Source organism: Carcharhinus amblyrhynchos, chromosome 6 (genome assembly GCF_965287045.1).
Source record: "Carcharhinus amblyrhynchos chromosome 6, sCarAmb.v2.hapA, whole genome shotgun sequence".
Lineage (NCBI taxonomy): Eukaryota > Metazoa > Chordata > Chondrichthyes > Carcharhiniformes > Carcharhinidae > Carcharhinus > Carcharhinus amblyrhynchos.
In genome coordinates this window covers 60602521-60616271 of record NC_137329.1, presented here as the reverse complement: position 1 = coordinate 60616271, position 13751 = coordinate 60602521, and the positions used below count along the sequence as shown (strand labels likewise).

Sequence of the window (13751 nt, the reverse complement as noted above, 5' to 3'; positions counted from 1 at the left end):
AAGGGGAAATGCCAGTAAGTTTGGGTGTCCAGCCCATTAAGTCAATTTAAATGCATGCAAATGCACTTAAATTGTAGTCGTGCCTGTTTCGGGTGCGATCTCGGTTGCAGCCATTTTAGGTGCTTGGTAAAGGGGGAATGGGTACAGAGGCCATCACGGATCACACTAATCGCCTCACGCCTGATTTTATCAAGTTTCATGGCCGAATATAGGCACAATTGGATGGTAAAATCAGGCCCTTGATTTCAGAAAAAATAATTGCATTTTACATTTCTCACCTCATCTGACTTCTCATACATTTTGATTGTCAAGCCAGAGAACTCATCCACAGCACCATATGTTTAACTGTACTTAAGTTTGTCATTGGGAAATTATGGGAAAGATAAAATCATGTTCGGTAACTGGGGGAGTCAAAGTGGACTGGGATTGAAAATGTAGGAATTGTTTCTGTTCAATTTTGTTAGCCAGGAAAAACAAAAATACAACTTTATGGAATTTTAGTGACTCATTGGTGATAATTTTAACCTAATCAATAGGAGGGAAACCAATGGAATTGAGTGGAATTCCAGTTTTACACACTGTTTGATGTTACTCTCCATTTTCTTGTAAAATCAGTCTTACACACATCAGACAAACTCTGACCAGCTCTGACAAAGAAAGATCCGACTCGAAACATTCACTCTGTTCTCTCTCCATAGATGCTGTCAGACCTGCTGAGACTTTCCAGCATTTTCTGTTTTTGTTTCACACATCCCGATGAACAGTTTGTGAAAATTGTACAACGTTGCACTGAATACCATCTGATTTATTTTTGCTTGACTTTACTATGTTTACCCTGCATTGTGAAGTTTGAAGAAAATAATTGTTCAGAATGGTTAGTTTTCCAGTTTGAACCAACAATTTATGCCACTAGAGGAAATTTCTACTGATTTTTTGGCAAGTCATCTCTGATTGGCCAACCATTGCCATGGAGTAAACAATGGGAACTTACAGGCTCTCCATATGCAAGGACCTGTTCTCTGCAAACATTGCAAAGGAAATTGATCAAGAAGGTAAGAGTCTATGGGATCCAGGTCTAGGTGCCATCAACTGCACTTAGTCAATATTCAGAGCTCCACGGCATCAAGCACTGAGCTATGTGAACCACAAGAGTGTGGCTGAATGTTAAGCTGGTCTGTAGTCACAAACACATCCTGCAGGTGCCTGCTTGATTCCCAGGGAGTGTGCACAATTCCTACATTCTCAGCTGTTCTCAGATCCCTGACATGTTTCAGGGTTCAGAGGGGGTGCAGGGGTGACTCCCCTAGGACAAGGGCCACCCACTGAGGAGGTGGCGGATGATGCCTGCGTGGAGACCACAGAAATCTGCTGAGACAAGACACAATGAGGCTCATGCTGCAACTCACAGAGTTGGTAGAGCAGACCATAGGGATAAGGTTTTGGTGCCTGGACCAGTTTGGTGAAACTCTGCAATACAATCTGCAGAGGGTGTCATGTATCGTGGTTGTCTGCTGCATCCTGTATCTCCTGCAATGGAGGTGAAACTCTTTGGGGAGGAGATGGAAATCAGCACATTTCTTCCAATAAGAAGGACATTGAAAGGGATGAGGCTAAGGAGAACTTCAAGGGAGAGGAAGTTGGCCATGAGGCCATGGTGATGCCCAAATGAGGCGGATGAGCTTGGGACATGCTCATTGCCATTAGATTCGTGGAGGGAGATGAGAAGATTGAATGAGGACACCCCATTATCTTCACATTACTTCTGGAAGGGATTTGTTCACCTCACCATTATCTCACACAGTCTAATGTTCTGGTGCTGCATTGAAACAACCACAGGGACTTTCACTCACTGACTGCCAGATGTGGTGCAAAATTGTGCTTCAGCATGGTATCCAAAATGGACAAAACCTTCAGTATCACAGTTCCACGAGGTCTCCCTGGAGACCCTGCTCCAGGCCAGTAAGCAGAATCAATGGTAATTGAGCTCTCTGACATTTAGAGGACTGCTGAAGACCAGGCCCCACTGAGTCCGCATTCAATTCTGAGCCTCTAGAATTGGCCCTGACAGAAATATCGAAGGTGCATACACAGGCAGGGGAACATAGCTCAAAGTTGGCAGAGGCTGTCGTAAAACTGGAATGGAGGATGGTGGAGTCTTTTCATGTTCTGATACCATGTTTTGACCATGCAATCTCATTGAAGTCTCTACAGAAAGTGTGATGGCCATCTTGGAGATGCACGTCCAGCAATTTCTACTCAATTTGCAAGGAGGCAGGGAATGCTCTTCCAGCATCCAAACATCGTTGTCCTGAATTCCTTCCACAAGCCCAGAGATCCTTCCTGATCAATTTGTTTCTAGCTTCTTTTTAAACTGCATCATTGTCAAGTGAAATTGAAAATGGTGCTGCTGACTTGCATGCAAGGGACCAGCTTCCAACCTCTCCTATGTTCCTCCCATCCTCCTCCATGCCCACCATCATCTTTATCCTATCATTATCCAGCTTTCCTGTTATACTTGACCCCATTATTATCTTTCTGGATATTCTTGCTTATTCCCTGAATCCTTTAATGCTGATGTGCCTATACCCTTTGTTGACCTAACCCCTCCCATTCTTTAAGTCCCATGCATTCTTACTTTGCTGGACACTCTCAGGAGAACTTCCCATGACTTTCCAGCTACCAACTTGCAGAATCACAGTGCCTCTCTTGGATGTTAACATTGTCTTGGCCTCACAATGTTACTATTCAAAACCCCAGGACCTAATTTTTTTAGGGACTGACCATATCATGGACCCCAAACTGCCAGAGAGGCCTTCCACCATCCAAGACCAGGACAAAGACATACAAGCCATACCAATCATGTCAATACGCTTAACATGCCCAGCATAGCTCCTGAGCAATCTTTTCAATATGAAACTCATTGCCTCAGCCAAGAACAATGTTCAAAGTGTAATACAGAACAAGAATGGGCCCTTTGGCCCACCAAGCCTATGCTGAATCCTAATCCTTATTTAGATTCACTACTTTTTGCTCATGAGCAGTTTCTATCCCTCTCGCCTCCTGTTCATGTGACTGTCAAGATATAAGTTGAAGGCTGCTTACGTGCCTGCTTCCACCACCTCCAGTGGCAGTGTGTTCCAGGCACCCACTACCCTCTGTGTGATAAACTTTCCCCACATGTCTCCCATGAAATTTTCCTCTCATCTTGAACCTATGCTTTCTTGTGGTTGACCTTTCTACCCTGGGAAAAAGCCTCTGACTATACCCCTTATTCATGTCGCTCGTAACTTTGTAGACATCAGGTCACCCTCAGCTTCTGTCTTTCCAATGAAAACAATCTGAGCTGATCTAACCTCTCCTCATACCTAAGTCCCTCCAGACCAGGCTACATCTTGGTAAACCTTCTTTGCACACTCTCCAAAGCATCTATGTCCTTCCAGTCGTGTGGCTACGAGAACTGCACAGAATAGTTCAAATGTAGGGAACATAAAAGTTTTATACAGCTGTAACATAACTTTCCAACTTTTATTTTTGATGCCCTGGCCAATGAAGGCAAGCTAGCTGCAAACCTTCTTGACCACCTTATCCACCTGCGTTGCCCCTTTCAAGGATTTGTAGATACGTATGCCCAGATCCCTCTGTATGTCAATGCTCCTTCAGGGTTCTTCCATTTACTGTGTAATTTGCATCTGAATTTGATCTTCCAAAATGTATCACCTTGCATTTGTCCGCGTTAAATTCCATCTGTCATTTCTCTGCCTAAATCTGCAATCTAGCAATATCCTGTTTATCCTTTGACAATCCTCATCACTATCTGCAACTCCATCAATTTTTGTGTCATCCGCAAACTTACTAATCAAACTACCTACATTTTCCTCCAGATCATTCATATATATTACCAACAACAAAGGTCCCTGTACTGAGTCCTATGGAACACCATTAGTTACTGATCTCCATTCTGAAAAACATTCTGAAAAACATTCTTCCACTGCTACTCGCTGCCTTCTCTGACCAAGCCAGTTCTATACCCATCCAGCACACCCTGGGTCCCATGAAACTTTACCTTTTATACTATCTGCCATAAGTGACCTTGCCAAATGCCTTACTTAAGTTGATGCAGACAACATTCACTGCCTTTCCCTCATCATTCAGCCATGTCACCTCCTCAAAAAAAAATCAAGTTTGTAATACATGAACTTCTCCACACAAAACAATGCTTCCTATCATTAACAAGTCCATTTGTTTCCAAATATGAATAAATCCTGTCTCTCAGTATTTCTTCCAACAGCTTCCTAACCACTGAAGTCAGGCTCACTGGCCTGTAATTGCTTAGATTATCTCTGTTTCCCTTCTTAAACAAAGGAACAGCATTGACCCTTCTCCAGTCCTCTGGAACCTCAGCTGAGTTCATAAGATATAGGAGCAGAATTAAGTCATTTGGCTTATTGAGTCCGCTCCGCCATTTGATCCTGGCTGTTATGCTCTTCATTCCCATTTTCCTGCCTTCTCCCCACAACCTTTCAACCTGTTACCAATTAAAAATCTGTCTAACTCCCCCTTAAATTTATTCACAGTCCCAGCATCCGTCGCATTTTGGGGTAGCGAATTCCACAACCCTTTGAGAGAAGTAGTTACTCCTCAACTCTGTTTTAAATTTGCTACCTGTTATTCTAAGACTATGATCTCTCATCCTAGAATGCCCCACTAGCGGAAGCATCTGCTCCATGTCTACTTTATCCTCACTTTTTATCATCTCATATACCTCAATTTGATCTCCCCTCATTCTTCTAAATTCCAGAGAGCATAGACCTGAACTGTTCAATCTCTCTTCATTTGACAAACCCCTCATCTCTGGAATCAATCTAGTGAACCTCCTCTGAACAGCCTTCAATGCCACTACATCTTTCCTCAAATAAGGGGACCAAAACTGTGCACAATACTCCAGGTGCAGCCTCACCAGCGACTTGTACAGTTGCAACAATACTTCCTTACTTTCATATTCTATTCCTTTAGTTATAAATGTCAACATTCCATTTGCTTTCTTTATTATCTGCTGTACCTGCATGCTAGTTTTCTGTGACTCATGAACAAGGACACCCAGATCCCCGTGCACTGGAGCACCCCAAAGTCTCTCCCCATTGTGATAATAAGTCTTCTTCTCATTTTTCTGACCAAAATGCGTGAACTCACATTTACCCACATTAAACTCCATCTGTCACATTTTGGCCCACTCTCCTAACCTATCTATATCCATTTGTATGGTTCTTATTTCCTCATTGCAACTTACTGACCTGCCTATTTTTGTGTCATCTGCAAATTTGGCTATAGAGCTTTCTATCCCTTATCCAAAGTAATTAATATAGACTGTAAATAGTTGGGACCAAGGACCGAACCCTGTGGCACCTGACTAGTTACTTCTTGCTGTCTAGTAAAAAAAAATCCTGACCCTCTGTCTTCTGTCTATCAGTCAGTCATCTATCCAAGCTAATAAATTGTCTCTAATCCCATGTGATCTAACCTTGTCAATTAACTTTTTGTGTGGCACTTTATCAAATGCCTTCTCGAAGTTCAAAAATACTACATCTACAGGATCCCCTTTATACACTTTGCTTGTTACATCCTCAAAGAATTCTAGCAAATTAATCAAACATGATTTGCCTTTCATTAAACCATGCTAACTCTGACAGATAGAGTTTTGACTTTCCAAATGTCCTGATAGTACTTCCTTGATAATTGATTCTAACATTTTCCCAACAACAGATGTTAAACTAACTGGTCTGTAATTTCCCACATTTTTCCTATCCATTGGAATCTTTCCTGTATCCAGGAAATTTCGGAATATTATAACCAATGGCTCCACCATCTCCACCGCCACTTCCTTTAATACCCTAGGATGTAGGCTATCAGACCCAGGGGACTTATCTGCCCTCATTCCCAAGAGTTTGCTGAGTAGCTTTTCTCTATTAATGTTGATTGTTCTAAGTTCTATACTTTCTATCACCACTGACTTGCCTACGGACAAAGAGGATGCAAAGATATCAGTTAAGGAAGGCCCCAGCTATTTTCTCTCTTGCCTCCCAAAGTATCCTGGGATAGATCCCGTTCAGCTCCAGGGACTTGTCTACCTTAATGCATTTTAAGAAACTCAACACTTCCTCCTTCATTATATTGACCTGTCTGAGAGCATCTACACACTCTTCCTTAACCTCAACATCCTTCATATCTTTGGTGAATGGTCTGATGTAAAGTATTCATTAAAGATCTCACTTCCTCTGGCTCCATGCATAACTTCCCTTCTTTACTCTCGAGTGGCCTACTCTTTCTGTAGCCACCCTCTCACTCCTAATATGTGTATAAAATGCCTTGGGATTCTCTTTAACCCTGCTGGCCCCTTTTAGCCCTCCTAACATCTCGTTTGCGTTACTTCCCACTTTATCTATATTCTTCAAGAGCTTTGTCTGTTTTGGTTGCCGAGACCTTATGCATGCTTCCTTTCTTTAACTAAACTGATACTTTCCCCTGTCATCCAAGGTTCCTGAATCCTGCCACTCCTGTCCTTCATTTTCACACGCATCTGCACTTTAATCAACTGGTCTTTAAAAGACTCCCATATGTCAGATGTGGATTTACTCTCAAACAGCCACTCCCAATCCACTTTCTCCAATCCTTGCCTAATTTGGTTATAGTTGGCCTTCCCCCAATTTAACACCTTCACCCAAGGACCACTCTGGCCCTTGGCCATAAGGATCTGAAAATTTACAAAATTATGGTCACTATTCCCAAAATTATGGTCACCATTCCCACTCTCCTACTGAAACTTTGATCATCTGGCTGAACCCATTCCCCAATGCCAGATCCAATATGCCCCCCTCTCTCATTGGGCTATCCACATACTGTTTCAAAAAGCCCTCCTACGTACACCTAACAAATTACTCATCATCCAAACCCACAGAACTAAGGAGTTCCAGTTAATGTGGAGGAAGTTAAAATCACCCACCAGCACAAACCTGCTATTTTCACATCGTCACAGAATCTAAGTGTATATCCCACTGGCAGCTGGGAGGTCTGTAGTACAATCCCAGCATTATGGTTGCATCCTTCCTGTTCCTGAGTTCTACCCATAATGCCTCATTGCAAGATCGCTCCAAGGTGTCCTCCCTCAGTACAGCTGTGATATGCTCCCTAACCAGTAATGCAACCCCCTCCCCACCCCTTTTGCTTCCTCTGTCTCATATAAAATATCAATCTCCCGGAACATTAAGCTGCCAATCCTGTCCCTCTTTCAACCATGTCTCTGTGAGAGTAACAACATCATAATTTCACACATTAATCCAGGCTTTAAATTCACCCATTGTACCGGTTATACCTCTTGTATTGAGGCAAATATAGTCCAAACGTCCAGTCCCAATGAGCTCAGCAACCTCTCCCTAGTCTTCCTCAGTCTCTGGACTTACTGACCTGCTGCTCCAACTTCCAAACCCCACCCACCCCCCTCCCCCCACCCCCACCTCCCCCCCTGCCCCCCACCACCCCGCACACCGCCCTCACTCTTCATGCCAATGCCAACATGGAAAATGACATTTTTTTTTACTCTGCCATTCCAGGATGCCCCATACCCATTCAAAGGCATCCATGACACTTGGCAGGGAGGCAACACACCATCCTGGAGTCTCTCACATGGCTACAGAAGCACCCCTGGCTATTGAATCCCGAATTACAATTACTCTACAATGCTTTATCCGTCCCCTCTGTGCAGCAGGGCTAGCTGTGATGCCGCAGCTCTGGCTGCTGCTGCTGTCACCTGATGGGCCATCCTCCTCATTAGTACCAAAACGGAATGCATGTTTGACAGGGGTACAGCCACAGGGGTCTCCTGTGCTGATTGCGCTTCCCACCTAGCAGTCACCCATTTATCTGCCTGCACCTTAGGTCAGTAAGTCCAGAGACTGAGGAAGACTGGGGAGAGGTTGCTGAGCTCATTGGGACTGGACGTTTGGACTATATTTGCCTCAATACAAGAAGTATAACCGGTACAATGGGTGAATTTAAAGCCTGGATTAATGTGTGAAATTATGATGTTGCTGCTCTCACAGAGACATGGTTGAAAGAGGGACAGGATTGGCAGCTTAATGTTCCGGGAGATTGATATTTTATATGAGACAGAGGAAGCAAAAGGGGTGGGGAGGGGATTGCATTGCTGGTTAGGGACATATCACAGCTGTACTGAGGGAGGACACCTTGGAGCGATCTTGCAATGAGGCATTATGGGTAGAACTCAGGAACAGGAAGGATGCAACCATAATGCTGGGATTGTACTACAGACCTCCCAGCTGCCAGTGGGATATACACTCAGATTCTGTAACAATGTGAAAATAGCAGGTTTGTCTCTATAACTCTGATCTATGTGTGCTCCTTAGTACCTCCAACAGCTGCTCAAATCAATCCAATTGTCCGATGAGCAGCTGAAGCTGGGTACACTTCCCACAGAACTAATTTTCAGGGATGCTCTCAACGTCCATGATTGATAATATCTTTCAGACGGAAAACACAACCCCACTAATTGGCATGACTAATCCCCTATTGGCTGTTAGATTACAAGTTACATTTTAATTAGCTGTCTAAAAATTACAATTACTTTCTAACAAATAGGCCCCTGAACTTCCTCACTATTTGTACTACCCTAGACTAACCAGAAGATGAAAAATTGCACTTAGAAAGATTGAGGGATTGATCTTACCAAAAATTTCTAAGTGCCAAACAAGCATGGAAACAGGAGAGAATCACACACATTATTGGGTCAGTTCTCAGGCGGAATCTTATGCCACTTAGAAAAAAGAAAGCAATGTGTGATTCTCATCAGTAGAGAAGTGGATAGTGCCTTTTCACACAGGGAAACCAGCTGATGATTGCTAGAAGGCGCCATTGTACATGTGCATGATCTCCCAATACAGTGCATACAATAGTACATAGTGCATTGGAAGACTGTGGGAGTTCAGAACAAAGTTCTAAGTTCAGAACAAACGCGAAGCCAGCAGAGTTTCTGATCCTTTTTCCAAGAAGTCCAAATCTGCTATCATATGCATTTGGAGCAGAGAAAACCTCAAAAAATGTTTCTGACCTGTAGGGGAAGGGGTGGGGCTTAAATCACCCAAAAGCTGCCTGATATCACTAGAAGGCACCATTGTGCATACATAGATCTCTCTGCTCTGAGCAGCAGAGAGACCTGTCACACAGCCTTTTCTGGTTTTAGCTGACTTCCATAGCCCAAACACAGGACCAAACCCCTCTCCTACTGTGGGAGCCTGTGGCATATCAAAAGCCCCTCCCCTCGCCCAGACAGATCAACCACTGCGACCCCCTCCACCTGGACAGATCAACCCTGGGAGCCTCCCTCCAGACAGATCAACACCCACAAACCTCCCAAGTGGACAGATCAACCCCCACAACCGCCCTTCCCAACCCAGATGATAGACCCTTGTATTACTCATGCCATCTGGACTGATTTCCCCTCCCTCCCCCACTGTTTGCAAATGCAGAGTGCACAGCTGTCCCCCCCAACTCGGTCTGGCCCTAACCAGGCAGCATTATCTACTTAGGCCCCACCCCCATAGTACATCCCAGTACCTAGTGGACAGTGCCAGAGTGCCCCGTGGCAGTGCCAGGGTGCCAGGCTACCTTGCCCTTGACTTCCCATCATGTCTGGTCCCCATTGTCGGGGACAGTGGTGATTCTCACCAAAGAGAACTTCACTTGGTGAGACCAAGAGGCAAATGAGCCCGCAAGATTGAGTCCCAGACTCTCCAATCATATGTAAAATGTATTTAAATGTAACTTAAATAATCTATTCAGCCTTGCACTGGAAATGGGTGCGAGACTGATCACTGGATATCCGGTGCCAGTCAGATCGTGAGAGGCGAGAAATTGGGCGTAAGCCTGATTTTTCCGCTCTCTTGCAATCTTATTGTCTCTCACCACCTATTGGCTAGCAGGGTGAAATAATAAGATTGCCCCCTCACTCTTCACTCTCCCACTCCATTGGAATATTGTCAAACCCCCAGGCAGCAGCTCCCCGTCCCTCTCTGATCATCCAACCCCTTGAATGCGGCCCACACTGCCGATCACCACCCATACTCATACCCCCAGTTAATTGACGCCCCAGCAATCCCTGATTGCAGAATGCACAGTTCAACATGTGCTACCACCCCTTCATGGCTTGCACTTCCCCTTAGGCCCCACTCCCTTCCTTTTAGCCCCATCCTTTGGCACTGCCCGTCACCCAATGAGCAGTGCCAGAGTACTGGTGGGCATTGCCATGGTGGCATACTGACACTGCCAGTGTCCCAGGCTGGCACACCCAAGGGGTTCTGCCTGCTCTGCCCCCTACCACCTGGGATGCCTCAATGGCCTTCAAGTCCACTGGCATGGCATTCACATCCCGGGACCGTACATTATCTCCCCCGCGATATCATTAAGACAAGTGAGCCCAGAGGTTTACACCCTTAGTGTAAAATCAGACTCGTGCCCTCACTGAGCATGGAGCAGACTCCACAGGCAAAGGACAGGAGTATAAATGTGGAGAAGTGTTGGAATTAGAACATAGAACATTACAGCACAGTACAGGGCCTTTGGCCCTCGATGTTGCGCTGACCTGTGAAAACCAATCTAAAGCCCATCTAACCTACACTATTCCAATATCATCCATATGTTTATCCAATGACCATTTAAATGCCTTTAATGTTAGCGAGTCCACTACTGTTGCAGGCAGGGCATTCCACGCCCTTACTACTACCATACTTGAGACTGCATCAGGAGTATCATTTCGGTCTCTTTAATTGAGGAAGGGTATGATGGCATTGGAGGTGCTTCAGAGGAGATTCACCAGATTGATTCTGGGGATGAAAGAGTTGACGTATCAGGAGAGCTTAAACAGTTTGAGCTTATACTGACTGGAGTTTAGAAGGGTGAGGGGGTATCTGATTGAGGTATATAAAATATTAAAAGGGATTGATAAAGTAAACATAAATCAAAGGTGGAATCCTCCCAAAAAATTCCCACGTCAAATTAGTGGGAATTGAGTAATTCACGCTGTTTTTTCCAGTGGGAGTTCACACTAGAATCTCCCACAGCGGGTGGGACCAATTCACAACTGGGGAGTTGAAACCAGAGGGTCTCTGTGCATGTGCAGTGGCCCCGAGCTGTCAGCCTCCCCCATGCTGGCCAGCTTGATCGCCAGATAGCCCAGGACCCCTGTAGTACTGCCCCCCCAACTCCCATAAGAACATAAGAACATAAGAAATAGGAGCAGGAGTAGGCCATCTAGCCCCCCGAGCCTGTCCCGCCATTCAATAAGATCATGGCTGATCTGTCGTGTCTCAGTTCCACATTCCCGCCCTCTCCCCATAACCCTTAATCCCCTTGCCTATCAAAAACCTATCAACCCGCGTCTTAAAAATATTTAGTGAGGCAGCCTCCACCACTTCAACGGGCAGAGAATTCCAGAGATTCACCACCCTTTGAGTGAAGAAGTTCCTCCTCAACTTCGTTCTAAACCGCCTCCCCTTTATATTGAGGCTGTGCCCTCTAGTCCTGCTGTCCTTTCTGAGCGGGAAGAGCCTCTCCACCTCCATCCTCTTCATTATCTTATATGTCTCAATGCAATCTCCCCTCATTCTTCTAAACTCTAACGAGTACAAGCCTAGTTTATTCAGCCTCTCCTCATAGTTCAACCCCCTCAACTCCGGTATCAGCCTAGTAAACCTCCTCTGCACTCCCTCCAAGGCCAAAATATCCTTGCGTAAGCGCGGCGACCAAAACTGCACACAGTACTCCAGCTGCGGCTTCACCAATGCCCTATACAGCCGCAGCAAGACCTCCCTACTTTTATATTCTATCCCCCTTGCTATGAAGGCCAGCATCCCATTTGCCCTCCTGATCACCTGCTGCACCTGCAGGCTGGGTTTTTGCGACTCATGCACAAGGACCCCGAGGTCCCTCTGCACCATCGCATGCTGCAGTTTTTCACCACGTAAGTAATAGTCCTTCCTACCATTATTCCTACCAAAGTGGACAACCTCACATTTGCCAACATTAAATTCCATTTGCCAGTTCCTGGCCCATTCGCCCAGGCTATCTAGATCCTTCTGCAGACTCTCCACACCCTCCGCACAATTTGCCGTTCCACCAATCTTGGTGTCATCAGCAAATTTTGACACCATACACTCGGTTCCCTCCTCCAGATCATCTATATAAATGGTAAATAGCTGAGGCCCCAGCATCGACCCCTGGGGCACTCCACTAGTCACCAACGACCAATCAGAATAGCACCCATTGACCCCCACTCTCTGCCTCCTATTTGACAGCCAATCCTCTATCCACGCTAACACCCTACCCCCAACTCCATGCCCCCTGACCTTCTGTAATAACCTCTTGTGAGGCACTTGTCAAACGCCTTCTGAAAATCAAGAAACACCACATCCACCGGCTCTCCTGTATCCACCGCCCTAGACACATCCTCATAGAACTCCAATTCGTCAGACACGACTTCCCCTTAACAAAACCGTGCTGCCGTCTGCTCTATCAAACAATTCTCCTCAAGATGCCTCGCTATTTTCTCCTTGATCATGGATTCTAACATTTTACCTACAACAGACGTTAAACTAACCGGGCTATAATTCCCTGCCTTTTGCCTGCCACCCTTCTTAAACAACGGCGTAACATTAGCCGTTTTCCAATCTTCCGGCACTTCCCCGGAATCCAGCGATGTTTGGAAAATAATCACCAAGGCATCCACTATCACCTCCGCCATTTCTTTCAGAACCCTTGGATGCATTCCATCCGGTCCTGGGGACTTGTCCACAATCAGTCCCTCCAGTCTGTCGAGCACCGCTTCTCTAGTAACAACTCGCCCTCAACTCGATCACCGCCCCCCCATAATTCCTGGGCCCAGCTCCGACCTCCATCTAGCCTGCCCCAATCTCAGTCCCTCCCCCCAACTGATCCTCCAGCTGACCACCCCCAGCCCGCCCTGATCGTTGGCCTCCCTCCTGCCCTAACTGATCCCAATGGCAGAGTGGCAGTAGGACCCTCCATCCCACTGATTACTCGCTAGGCCCTGCCCCCATAGGCCCCACACCTTGGCATTGCTCCATGCCTGGTGGGCAGTGCCAGGTTGCCCCCTGGGCATGAGGGGGGTGGATGTGGGGTGGAGAGGCCAGCGGGTCCAGAGATTTCAGTCCCGGGCCTGCTAATTATATGAAAAGCAAATTTAAAATATATTAAAAACCTGATCTTCCTGCCGGTTTCCAGTGCAGATCTTACGGCGCCAGAAATCTGGCACTGGAGTATGTGCGTGCAGCAGGCACACATGCATGAATACTGTGCATGCCCGGCTGCAAGATTCTCCCACTGCACTGTGTTAGAAAATTCGCATGGCAAGGCAGGAGAATCGCCCCCCCAAATGTTTCCCCTTGTGGGCAATCTCGAACAAGAAGTTACAGGTATAGACTGAGAGGTGGTAGATTTAAAACTGAGATGAGGGACTACTCACAGATGGTGGTGAATTTGTGGAACTTGCTACCCCATAGCACAATGGAGTTTGAATCATTAAATGATATCAAGAATAAGACAGATACACTTCTGATAAAAAAAAGTGGATTAAAAGGATATGGGGAACAAATAGAGAAGTGGATTTGAGACCAGGGAGAGATAAGCCATGATCTGATTGAGTGGCAGAGCAGGCTCAAAAGGCTGAA

At 45.7% G+C, this 13751-nt stretch overlaps 1 protein-coding gene across 1 annotated transcript in view; it reads right to left on the bottom strand.

Annotated features, from left to right (window-relative positions):
• The window catches only part of LOC145344338 (astacin-like metalloendopeptidase), a 346104-nt gene that overhangs the window by 294551 nt on the left and 37802 nt on the right, over positions 1 to 13751 (bottom strand). The window lies entirely within an intron of this gene.